This window comes from Euprymna scolopes, chromosome 39 (genome assembly GCF_053919585.1).
Source record: "Euprymna scolopes isolate OS-2025 chromosome 39, ASM5391958v1, whole genome shotgun sequence".
Classification (NCBI taxonomy): Eukaryota; Metazoa; Mollusca; class Cephalopoda; order Sepiida; family Sepiolidae; genus Euprymna; species Euprymna scolopes.
The window spans coordinates 60,662,433-60,675,424 of record NC_136520.1 but is presented as its reverse complement, the minus strand read 5'-3'; the positions used below and the strand labels follow the sequence as shown (position 1 = coordinate 60,675,424).

Below are 12,992 nucleotides of genomic sequence, written 5' to 3'. Positions count from 1 at the left end.
GAACAAACCTGCTATACTAAGGATATTAATCATTTTCATCGTGGGCAACGTCGATATCCCCACAACAATTTCAAAAACAAAAGAACGGATAAAAACATGTAAAAGAAGTACGTGGTACCCTCCTCAACCAGATATTTCGGCAGAATAGATACAAAAAGAGAAGAAGTTATTCTCCAGATATTGAGCACTTTTTGTTGCTCGTGTGCTGGACTCCACGCCCAACAAAAAAAATAAAAATAAATAAATAAATAAATAAAATAAAAAATAAATGAATCAAAACAACTTTTGTTTCAATAAAAATATCACCGAGTGCCAGAGCGACTGAAAAAAAAGAATAGTCGTGTAGGCAAACTCGAACCTGAAAAGCAAATAAAGGGAAAAGCTAATTTGCCCACTGTAGAAATAATAACGTTTATAAACATTAACGCGCTTGAAAATTTAAGAACAAAATGGAATTCCTTTTATTGTTTTTTTTTCATTGTTTTTTTTTATTTTAATAAAAGAAATTTTCGACTTGTTTCTTTCTTTGTTTTTTTTGTTTTTTTGAGGGGGGGGGGTCAATTCCCGGAACGCTCAAAGATTCTGTATAGTCATTTCAAGAATAATAAAAACAAACAAATGAGATCTTTTCGCTTATTTGTAAGTGTTTTATTCATTTATTCACTTATAAATATTTAAAAAAATAAAACAAAACATCTTTCTGTCTACACGAAATTATATTTTCATGCTAGAAAATTATTGCGATAAGCAAATTATTTTATGTGGGGAAGAGTTTCTTTTTTTATCTTTCGAACTTCAGAACATATATAAAAAAGAAAAAAGACTCGTCAGGGGAAATAACTCTACCCGTTTCTAAAAAACTGATGTCGGAAATAATAATTCCAAATAAATTAAATTAAATATATTATCAATATAATTATTATTTAAAGTTGATGAAATAACAATCTTAAATAGAACACTTAAAATAACTCACTCGCGAGAAACTTAAACTTTGAGGGTGAAGGAAGTTTTATGTTTTTTAGTTAATTTTTTTGATATTTGTCATCCGAAGAATTGAGCTCCAAAACAATACCGATCTCGTGAAAATCCATCACTTCTGTCGAAAGTTTTAGGCATACATACATACATACATTTAAATAGACAGGTGAGATTAATATTATAGGCTAGCGGGGATACCCGGCATTGCCCGGGTGTTTGTAGGTGTGTGTGTTGACAAAAAAGAAAAAAAATTTTGGTAAGTAGGTAGGATCGAACCCAGAACCTTGAGGCAAAGGTGGAAAAGAAAGCGTGAAAAAAACCTGACAACTTACCCACTCGCCCACGAAGGGAGAGTAACTAAACAGATTTTAATTTTAACGATTAAAAAGTTAAATTGACAGGTGCGCGCAATTTTAATGATCATGCCACAGAAGTCTCGCAGTGAATATTTACTGCGAGGTAGTTATTTTAGTTATGTTTCCCAACTTTTTATTTTGCCAAAATGTTGGGGGGAAAACCAGCTCCCCATAAAGAGGAGAGTGTCCATATGAATAGCAATTGTCTGATATAAGGAGTTTCCCCCCTCACACACACATTGATCAAACGCCCATTGCTTTCTGGACGTTCCCGGCCTTTACGCACCTTTTGCTTCAGATCAGTTTCGCTTTTATACGAAAAAGACGAATGAACACGTGAGAAGCTGAAATAGGAAGAATTTTATAAAATTCGACGTAAATAAATCTAGACGCGCGTTCACAAATCGTATATATTATGATCTAGGGGATATATAAAGAGTTTTAAGACATAGTAACCCCCCCCCCAAGATGCCCGACGGAAAAAGCCTTTTTTGGACATACAAACATGCATGCGCCTCATTTACCTTTTTTATATATAGATAGAAGATGGCATTATATCTATCTATCTATCTATTTATATATGTAATTGACACATATATATATGTGTGTGTATGCAATAAATATTGCTATTGCATTCAGTATGGTTATAAAAATAATTGTTTAAAACGTACTGCACTTTTCCTAATGGTCTGAAAACAGCTTATTTTCCTGACTCCACTTAAATATGGAAGCCATTAAAAATAGTTTTACCGAAAATGGAGAACAAGTGAAACGTCAGAAATAGATGCGAGATTTATTGTACCATAAAATGAATATATACATACATTATATATATATATATATATATTGCGAAACAATGTTATGTATACTTACATAATAGTTTTTAAAAAATGATTTATTATTATTATTATTTCAAACAATTATATACTACAACTCGTCATCTACCACAACTGCAAAGAGCTTTCCTTTCTCCCTCCATGTACTTAACACAAAACAATTTCCATGAACAGGGTTTCTTTCCAGAAACTTGCTATCTGCGGAACACATTGCCACGTGATTGCTTCCCATCAGACTACAACATGGTCTTCTTCAAATCAAATGTCAAAAAATACTTGTTGAACTGTCCTTTTTAAGTAATTAAATCACGTTAATCTCAATTCAATTCAATCTGCAGCATAATCACCTTTACACTTCAGTTCTTGTTAGATCATATGTTAAGCAGTCAGTACCAGAGGGGTAACCATTCGTGAATAACAGGCATGCTATGTGGGAGTACGTCAGCATCTTCCTCCAAGAAGTCATCTTCCCTGGCTAGGATATACATGAAACTGGAAACCGTAAATGAATTCCTATGAAATTTCTGTTCTTGAAGAAAGCTGGTTCAACCAGTCTAGGGTGAATGCCAGTTCAGCCATTGGGTGAGTGCCAGTTCAGCCAGTCTTGGGTAAGTGCCGGTTCAACCAGTCTAGGGTGAGTACCAGTTCAACCTAGGGTGAGTACCGGTTCAACCAATCTTGGGTGAGTGCTGGTTTAACCAGTCTCGGGTGAGTGCCGGTTCAACCAGTCTTTGGGGAGTGCCAGTTCAACCAGTCTTGAGTGAGTGCCAGTTCAACCAGTCTCGGGTGAGTGCCGGTTCAACTAGTCTCGGGTGAGTGCCGGTTCGATACGATATAATTCAATTCAATTCAATTTCGCATAAAATAAAACAAATAAAAAACTTCAATTGCCAGAGAAAAAGAGATAGAAAGTTACAAAAAATAAAGATACGGTAGCCTTTAATTTCTGCATTGTTGGCGTATTTATTGCCTCTCTTGGAAGTCTATTCCAAGGTTCAGTGATCCTGACTGAGAAAGTGGCCTTCTTCAATTGACGTCGGCAGTGAAATAGTTTCTTGTGGTGTCCGCATAGATATCTTTATGATGCGAAAATGAATAATAGGTCACGAGATATATCATTCACAATGACCACTGCGTCATAATCAGCGCTCAAGGGAGAAAAAGTTAAGTTTCTTAGAATCAGCTTTCATAGAACAGCTTCAAATAGACCTTGCATCATTCGAGTAGCCAGTCTTTGAAGTTTCTTCAGATGCCGGGTATCACGTATTAGATGTCGAGCAGAGGCCTGGACACCACACTCTAACCGTGAAGGCGTAAAGAAGGAGAAATATTTCAGAAGTGAGTTAGCAGAAAGAATAAGTTACTTTATTCTAGCATTTGAAAACCATTTGCGAATAACAGGCGTTGTACGTAGGAGTCTTCACAGGCGTTGGGATGGGACTCTTTTTGCCTCACAAAACAAAAATTAAATCGAATTAAAATCCTTACATATAGCGCTCTAAGGATTTGTTCAAAGACTGATTGATAAAATTAAATGTATTACAAAGACCCTTTGCAACAATGGCTGTCCTCTAGACATTGTAGAATCCATTATTAACCCTGCGTTAGTCACCTGGGTATAACAAACAGTTTCATGGAGGGTTTATACACACCAATACAAAAATGTTTATGTTAATAGTCAAATACAGGACTATTAATATGTATAAAGAAATATTTAAACATATAAATGACGGACTTCGACAACAGATACGAAGAGAATGTTTTATTCGACTCCTCACTAACTACCGAATATATACAACAATGGCCACTTCTCCCCTCCCGATCGGAAACCGCCCACTAGCATGGAGAGTTTTTCAGGGGAGATCACTCACACAAATTAACAGTTTATAGTGTCATTATTTTGTAAAATATAGTTATCCTGCTGGTTCAGGATAAACCTACAATCTCTGTTGAACAGTTTGAATCACTTGTATCTTGTTGATATTAATCTATATTATTAATAAAATTTTAAATGTTTATATATATATATATATATATATATATATATATATATATATATATATATATATATATACTATACATACCAATAAAACTTTCGAACGGATGCACGGAATTGAAAAATTCTTCCCCCCCCCCCCCCGAAAGGTGTGAGTCACTAGATTGTCCTTATTTATATATGTTTCGTGACGAACAACGCCGAGTCACACAAAAAGCCCAAAATAAGGGATTTTTGAGCCGTTTTGTGGAATTGGCGAAAAAGTTACCTGCCCATGTCAACGGAATTTAGCACTGTCTGTATACAGTCGCGGTAACATCTTTTGGCATAAAGACAGGACTTATGGCACAATGGATAATGTGTCTGACTACAGATCAGAAGGTTCCAGGTTCGAATCCTGGCAAGTTCATAATAATTTTAACCATCATTTTATCCAACGTTTACTCATTACTCTTAGTTAGGGTATCTTTGTTTTTTTCAGTGATTTTGTTTTGTGCATATGGGAATTTCCCATACGAGTTCACAGACGAAGCATTGATGGTGAGACGATGTTGAATGTACTTGATGTTAAATGTAGCTGATTTTGTGTTTGACTCGGCGTTGCGTGTGCCGATGCGGCACAGCCGCTAGTATAAAATAATGCAATAAAATAAATTATAAAACTAAAGAAAAAATTATTACATTAGCTAAGCTCATAGTTACAAGACTTAAAAAGTAATAAATTGTAAATAAAATAATAATACCATCAAAACTTATGATAAACAAAATACCAGAACATTAATTCCATATTAAATATTACAGAGTAACAAAATGACACATAATATGCGCTTATAGCTACAAATCTTCATTCCCACTAGAAAAATACAAAAATATATAAATGATAAAATCATACCTACGTTAGTCAGCTAGGGTGACTGAACACCCAGAATGACATAGTGACGTCTACCTCCAAGGAAAACTGATATACAACTGTGCCATATCGCATGTGCTATACCCTCACTGAGTCAGGAGAGTACTGGAAGGGAGAAAAAGAAATAAGTTGCCAACAAGGAATTATGAGCACTTAAGATTCGATATGCTAATGTGTCAGATGTTTTGAATAATACCTACGGTTCGGCCATCTGTGAACACCTTATAAATAGCCGTGTTTGTGCCTTCAAGCTTAGTGTCAACTTGTTCTCAATTCTTAGTAAGTCACACTCGCCTTTTCATTTGAAAATTCTAGAAACAATCTACATTACATCTTTGTGACTTTCTCTTTGCAAGCAAAAATAAATCTTTTAGGACTTAACATGGTTTCTACTTTTATTCTTTCCCCAAATTCTTAACATCGATTTAACTCTGTTGAGCATTTAGGTAGCCTTTTCATTTTTTACTTTTTAATTCATAATGTTTAATAAATTTGGTCTGTATATAGCCATTATATATATATATATATATATATATATATGGAAATTCTTGTACAAATGGAAATTCTTTTAACTTTCTTGAAGTTTTACATTTGGATTTTACCGCCACTGGATATTTTATCTTACACCAGACTATCCATTCGTGTGTAATCACCTTTTTCTTCACCATATTCCATCTGCTTCACTTTTTTTGTTTTCAAGTAAGATCTTTGACTTACTTGTTGTTTCATCAAATACTTCTGCATGCAAAATCCGATCCCGCATTTTGCTAATTCCTACCCTCTGATGAGAAGGAAAGTATTTCTTCGAAACTCCGTGGATTAAGGACTATCCATTTATCTAGTGTTTCCTTTTCAAATTAAATATGTTTTTAACTCATTTCAAAGTGTTTTTTAACATATTTTATTAACTGTTTGCTCATATATATATGTGTGTGTGTGTGTGTTTTATTATTATATTTTGATAAATATTAATAATTGTTTTTATACCTAGAGACACTAGTGTCTCATGCTTTTGTAATCATCAGTGTAGGAAGTGATAATTGTTGCTGGTTAAGGGATTCAAACCCAATTAGAAGGTCAGCTTTTAACCCCATTTGCTAGGATGTTACACCTGAGCCAGCGTTGTCACCAAAATTACGGGAATTTTAACGCCTATAAACGCCAAATGCGGGCATAACAGTAAAACATTCAGAGAGTATTCTATCGATTGAAAGTTGTGGACGTTGCACATCACTAGTTGAGTACCTTTTTGTTTAATTTCCCCAAACAGGGCTCAACTTTTCTAATCTTAAAGAGGTCTGCAATCATAAATATTAATAATTATTTTTAAATCTACATACACTAGTGTTTCATGCTTTCGCAATCATCAGTGCAGGAAGTGATAATTATTGCTGTTCAAAAGAATTCAAACCCAGTTACATATATATAATTAAATAATAATTATTCTTTAATACCTACAGACACTAGTGTTCCATGTTTACGCTATTATCAGTGTAGGATGACAATTCCTGCTGGTCAGGAGGTTCGAACCTAGCCACGAAGCCACCTTAGACTCCATTTGCTAAGCCTCTACCTCCGGGCCACCAAACAATTGCCACGAGAATGAAGGGAATTAAGAGGACTGAGACCTTGGGGATGCTTATTGCCACCAAAATTCCAGTGAAGACTAATGGTCGTTGCCAACAAGAAATCAATGGTAAACGGCTATTACGATAATGCAAATTAATTTGCAAAGGTTATCAAAAGAGGTGAAGATTAATGGAAATCTGAGGAGACATGTTGTCACTTAGACTTTAAGAACAACCTGTGGCGTTGCCTAAAGAGAAATCTTGGATGATGGCATGCGTGAAAACTTTAGTAAAACAACATTAAATATTTAAATTTCAACAAGACAGCGTGATGTAAATACTGCGTCAAACCTGGCATACCGACTAAAGTGTTATTTTAAGCTCAACTATAACATTCCAACGAAAATGCTATGTCAAAATTAAATGTGAGATGCCAACGAAAATGCTATTTCGAGCAAAGCCGTAACTTACAAAAATGCTATTTCAAGCTAAGCCTTAACATACAAAAATTCTATTTAAAGCTATTTAATATGCCGACAAACGTAAACATGACATCAAAATCTATCCATATATCAACTTGTTTACAGAATCAATGGCAGTTTCTTCCTTTGGAGTTCCCACCCTGTTTCCTGCTTCTCTGACTATGCTGATAACGCAGAAGTTTAAATGTAATGCAAATAAACATCTCACTCTTCAATCCCCTGTTAAGCATAATTCAAAATAGTAGCCCCTTACGACTAGGTGGCAATACGCCTTGTTTGGGATTAAAAAAAAAGAGTAAAAAAATAAAATAAAAGATGCTATTTCAAATTCAAACGTGACATACTGACGTAAATACTATCTTAAATTTAAGTGGAGGCAACCATGGCAGATGCTATTTCTAACTGAAACTTTATGGCGGACAAAGATGCTCTAATACATCTAAAAAAAAAAAAAAAATTTTTTAAAAAGAAAAGAAAAAAGAAAAAAACCTTCCAAAGTTCACCAAATGTCTGAAATAAAAATGTCTAATTTATATTTCTCTTTCCGTTAGCATTTTCAAACTTGAAAATAACGATTTTATCTTTGGCCATTTTGATTTCTGGAGCAAGTATGATGTCGGCTATTTGCCCATATCTTCTAAAGAGATGGCTGACAAGAATGGGAGATAATTACTACATTACGGGAAGAATTTCAAGAGGTCTGCCAATGTAAACACAAATATAATGATGATATACAACAAGTAGGATGAAAGTGGAAATATTTGGTTTCAAAATAAATAATGAATTATGTTTAAATTAATATTATCGTTTAATTAAAGGGGCCTGTGGAAATTCTACAGTTATATACGGCACTTATTGTATATTGATGACGTGCTTAAAAATATTCCGTTCTATAGAGCCTAGCTCAAACACAGACCTCACGAAATTATTGTACCATATTTATTCAAACAGAAAATTATGAGGTGCCTTCTATAAGTTTCCAGACTTTTTCTGAGCATGCATTTAAAATTGTCGTAGACTCTTGAAAATTCAATATGTTATCGCTATACAAATCATAAAATGACTGACCAATTTTGATAATTTCGGGTTCAAAGAAACAGCTACAGTAGAAATTGGAATACACCCTACTAAAGCCTGATTGTCACAGCAGGTGAATTTTAAAAATGCAATCTGGACGTGAGGACACTTTAGAAAAACGATATACAATAAAATTCTGTTTTAAACTTAGAAAAAATGCCACAGAAACATATGAAACGCTTCAGACTGCTTTTGGGTCATTTTTGGATGAATCAAGCATCAGTTTTTGAGTGGCATAAGAGATTCAAAGAAGGCAAGGAGTCTGTAAGGGATGATGAGAGATGTGGGAGGAGTAACAAAGTCAGAACATCAGAGTTAATAGGATAAATAAAGAACTTCATGGATAAAGACCATCATGTGTCTATAGAGACAATAAGTGCAAATTTTGATATCAGTGTGGGAACTGTATACAAAATTATTTGTAAGGAAGTGAAGATGCAGAAGGTTTACATGAATGCTCCAGTTGACAACTCCATTCGTGTCACAGACTATTACACCAAGATGGGCATCAACGCAGTTCTTCACATTTCCTATAGTCCAGACCTTGGTCTCTGAGACTTTTGGTTAAGCGCAACAAAAACCTTAGAGGCTGTCATTATGAGACAATTGAGGAGATGAAAGAGGCTGTGACGAGGGTCATTGACATGCTCACACAAGAGAACTTCCATAGGGTCTTCCAAAATTTGTTGGAACGGTACACCAAGTGCATTGCAACCAGAGGAGATTACTTTGAAGGGGACTAAAGTTTTATGTGTATACTACCAACAAAAGTGCTCATACGAAAAAAGGTCTGGAAACTTATTTAAGCCATCTCTTACTTATCTAATTACTCTGGTTAATCTTGTTTCAGAATATAATACAGAGGTTTGTTAGCATCTCTAATAAAAATAATTAACCGCCAAACACAAAAACGCAGCATAATAAATAACAAAACCTCTTTTAAAAATTAAACAATAAAAGGATTTATTTGGCAGCAGAAAGTTGGACTGTGTCCGTCGGGTTGAGAAAAAAAAATAGAAAGTTCTTTGGTCATTCATATTATTTGGATTTATCGGACTACTGTTCTCATCTTGAGTGTCGAGTTCGACAAGATATACCTGAAGAAGGTCGGAGGTTACATTAACTGAAACGTTGTGAAAATCAGACACAAGATGAGAACAGTAGTCCAATAAATCCAAATAGTATGAATAACCAATCCTCATGTCAAAAATTCAAAAAGATCAAAGTTCTTTGGGTCTGTCATTTTTGGATGTGGTATGTAAATGAGTATAGGATTCAGTTAATAAGGGTGCAACCCCAGATCTGTCGAAAGTGCAGAATTCCTCCTGGTGATGAGTGGGAATGGTAAGAGGACTTGGTATTTAGAGGGAAAAATAGGAACTACTTCCTTTAAAGATAGTTGCGATTATGATGATGTTGCTCCTAGGATGTAATGTAGGATTTTATTATAACGACTAAATGTGTCTAAAATGGCGTTCAAAAGTTACATAAACATAGTATATTTGTATGTGGCATCTGTTGGTGCAAACCTAGTGTATTTTAGTTCAGAGAGGAATTTCTGCAATCAAAATATTATATAGGAGATATGTCAACCTAAATAAACATGCTATGTGAATTTTTCTATATGCTTAATTTCAAATATTATATGGTCATGCTTATTTTTTTCTAAGAAAATATTTTGGTTTTGTTTTCTGATGAGTATACGTAAGTAAATATAAAACATAAAAATATTGATTGTTCTATGTAAATGAAACAGATCTGTAAAATGTGGCGAAGTTTTAATGTTAAAAGAACTGGCCATTAAGATAAATAAAACCTTGGATCTTAGAATATACCTATATTATAGTTCATATATATATATATATATATATATATATATATATATATATATATATATATATATATATATATATATTGTTGCATTATTGAAATATGTCAATGTCATATTAACAAAAATAAGTTTAATGGTTAAAATTCCCAGACACAAAGGAATCAAAACAACCAAGCAAACAAATCCATCGCCATGGCAACAGCGAAAAAAAAAAAAACGCTGATATATTTAAAATTCAGAAAAATGTAATCAGCTTTTCTTTCAAAAGAAAGTTAACCGTTAAGAATTTGAAATGCGAGTTAGTTGCAGAAGAGATTCCAAGGAGAGAACATGTTTAAGCAACTTCGCTGATAAAAACAACACCACGAGAAATATGAAAAGAAAAACATATTTGTTGTCACCCAGCGTAAACTAAAGTTCGGTTTATCTTTTACTTTTCTAATTTGTGAGTCATAAAGATATATATATATCGAACCAATGTGAGAGAACTATTAAATGTCAAAAACTCAGAAATCTCGCTAGAGTTTGATAAAAAAAAAATATCGCCCGAAAGAAAAAAAGAAAAATAATAAAACGGAAAAAGGAGAAATATAAACAAAGAAATAAAACAAAAGAGAATGTTGGGCACAACTCTGTAAATTATTTCTGTTATAAATTTGTCTTCCAAATGACATAAAGGGGAGCAACTCTGTAAGTTATTTCTGTTGTGAATTTGTCTTGTTCTTTTTGTTATTGGGAGCTCAAAAATAAAAAAAGAAAGGAAAAAGAAAAAAAGACTTATGAACCTATGCATATATATATTATCATCTTTTGAAATTTGTATATATTACCTATTCGTTCTTTGATTCTGTTCATTAAAATAAAAAGGAATATATATATATATATATATATATATATATATATATATATATATATATATATACTAGCAAAAGTACCCGTCGTTGACTGGGTTCAAAAACAGCCTACTGAAAATGGACTCTGATTTATGAAAGTATGATAGGTTATGAAAAGGAAGGGTTGTAAATTTGGGTTGAATTTATGGGTATCAAAACCAAAGCAAAATATGATGAAAGTAAAAATAAAATAGATGAACTCCATAATTTATTATACCATACCTGTTCACACTGAAACACTTATCACAATATTCTGTGGATCTATATTAAAAAACCTTGTTAAACTTTGTGACATATTTCCATTCTATGGAGGTCAGGCGCGAACGAACACCCCATAATTTTATTATACCATATTTCTTCAAACTGAAACATAATTATCAAAGTATACTTACGCAGATAGATATGAAAAGTCTTTATTAAATTTTGTGCCTATTTCCATTCTATGGAGGCCAGGCGCAAACGCAGACCCCACAATTTTATTATACCATCCCTATTTAAGTTGAAACATACTTATCAAAGTATTCTTATGTACATCTCTATCAAAAACACTTGTAAACGTTTTTTTTTAATTTTTAAATTTTTTATTTCCCTACTTTGTGGACCAGGCGTGTACGCAGACCCCACAATTTTAATGAACCACCATTCTGCCAGATCAAACATACCCATTCCTGTGTCTCGATATATCTTCTATCATTATATGTAATCAGTTTTTTTAAAATAGTCAACTATATAGGAGCCTATTCGTGATCAGACACACATATTCAGCTTTATATATATATATATATATATATATATATATATATATATATATATATATGCATGTTGAATTGATTTTCTTTTCATGTTAAAAATATATGCTGAAACTTCTCGGACCCAGCATTTCTTACAGCAACGGAACAGTCGATTGCTAAATAAATCTATATCTATTTCATACAACACACAAGCCTATAGTTTGTGTTTAAGTTGAGGAGAGCAGATAATTGTTAGCACCATTTAAAATGCTCCTATTGATAGAGGAAGTCAATTAAATATGGGCTGGCGTGTAGCTCCTCACGTCCTTCCACGCAACCTGAGGAAATTTTTCTCTTTTTAAATTATCACGATCGGATAATAAAGCTAACCTCAGAAGGGGCATGTCACAATATATATATATATATATATATATATATATATATATATATATATATATATATATATATATATATATATATATTATTTTTTTTACATAAGCATTTATATGTCCATATACATTGACAAACTTTTTTTGGTCAGCCAGTTACCAATCGCCTGTAAAGGTCTCCAGTTACTTGTAACTAACTGATCAAAAGATGTTTATGTTTTGCAATATATGAATACTTGTGCAAAACAAATAAAAAGTATATTTCGCCCTGCTTCGCCATTGAGCACTGTTGACTTAATTATTAAAATTTCATTGATTGCTTCGCCTCTAGAGATTATTAATCTGGAACTATATATATATATATATATATATATATATATATATATATATATATATTCTGTTTATTATACAAACATTATTGGTTACATATGTGTCTACATGTTTCAGTAGAATCCTAATTCAAGGAGACCACATCATCAGGCCAAAAAAGGAACGATATTGAGTTAGGATTCCACTGAAATATGTATGCACATATGTAACCAATAATGTTTGTATAATTGACTATATAATATACCAACTCTGTCCTCCACTGAGCATGCTTTAATAATCACACGGGTTTCATTGGATTTACATCTAGGAAACCAATCTATACAACCATTATATATATATGTTCGCCTACCCCGTAATCTGGCTGACCATGGAGGCACTAGAGATGACTTGGCAACCGCGTCTTTCTATTCTTATCCTTTAATTTCTTCAAAACTTTAAGCCTGTCTTTTCATCCTATTTATATTATCCTCTCATCCCATTCACTGTCTCCTACGCGTGAACTGCGTTTTGCAGGATTGTTTGGGTAAGCCTATTAATCGATCAGATGAGGAGCCCATACCACTTCAGTTTGTGTCTTAAATTATATATATATATATATATATATATATATATATA

At 33.1% G+C, this 12,992-nt stretch overlaps 2 protein-coding genes and 1 non-coding gene across 3 annotated transcripts in view; 2 read left to right on the top strand and 1 right to left on the bottom strand.

The window, feature by feature from the left end:
- The window catches only part of LOC145263803 (UPF0415 protein C7orf25 homolog), a 707,479-nt gene that overhangs the window by 426,288 nt on the left and 268,199 nt on the right, over positions 1-12,992 (bottom strand). The gene's annotated exons all lie outside the window — the stretch shown is intronic.
- Positions 1-12,992, top strand: part of LOC145263804 (uncharacterized) — a 188,378-nt gene that overhangs the window by 46,492 nt on the left and 128,894 nt on the right. The gene's annotated exons all lie outside the window — the stretch shown is intronic.
- Positions 4,503-4,575, top strand: Trnac-aca (transfer RNA cysteine (anticodon ACA)). The gene has a single exon. It is a non-coding gene; the product is annotated as a tRNA-Cys (tRNA).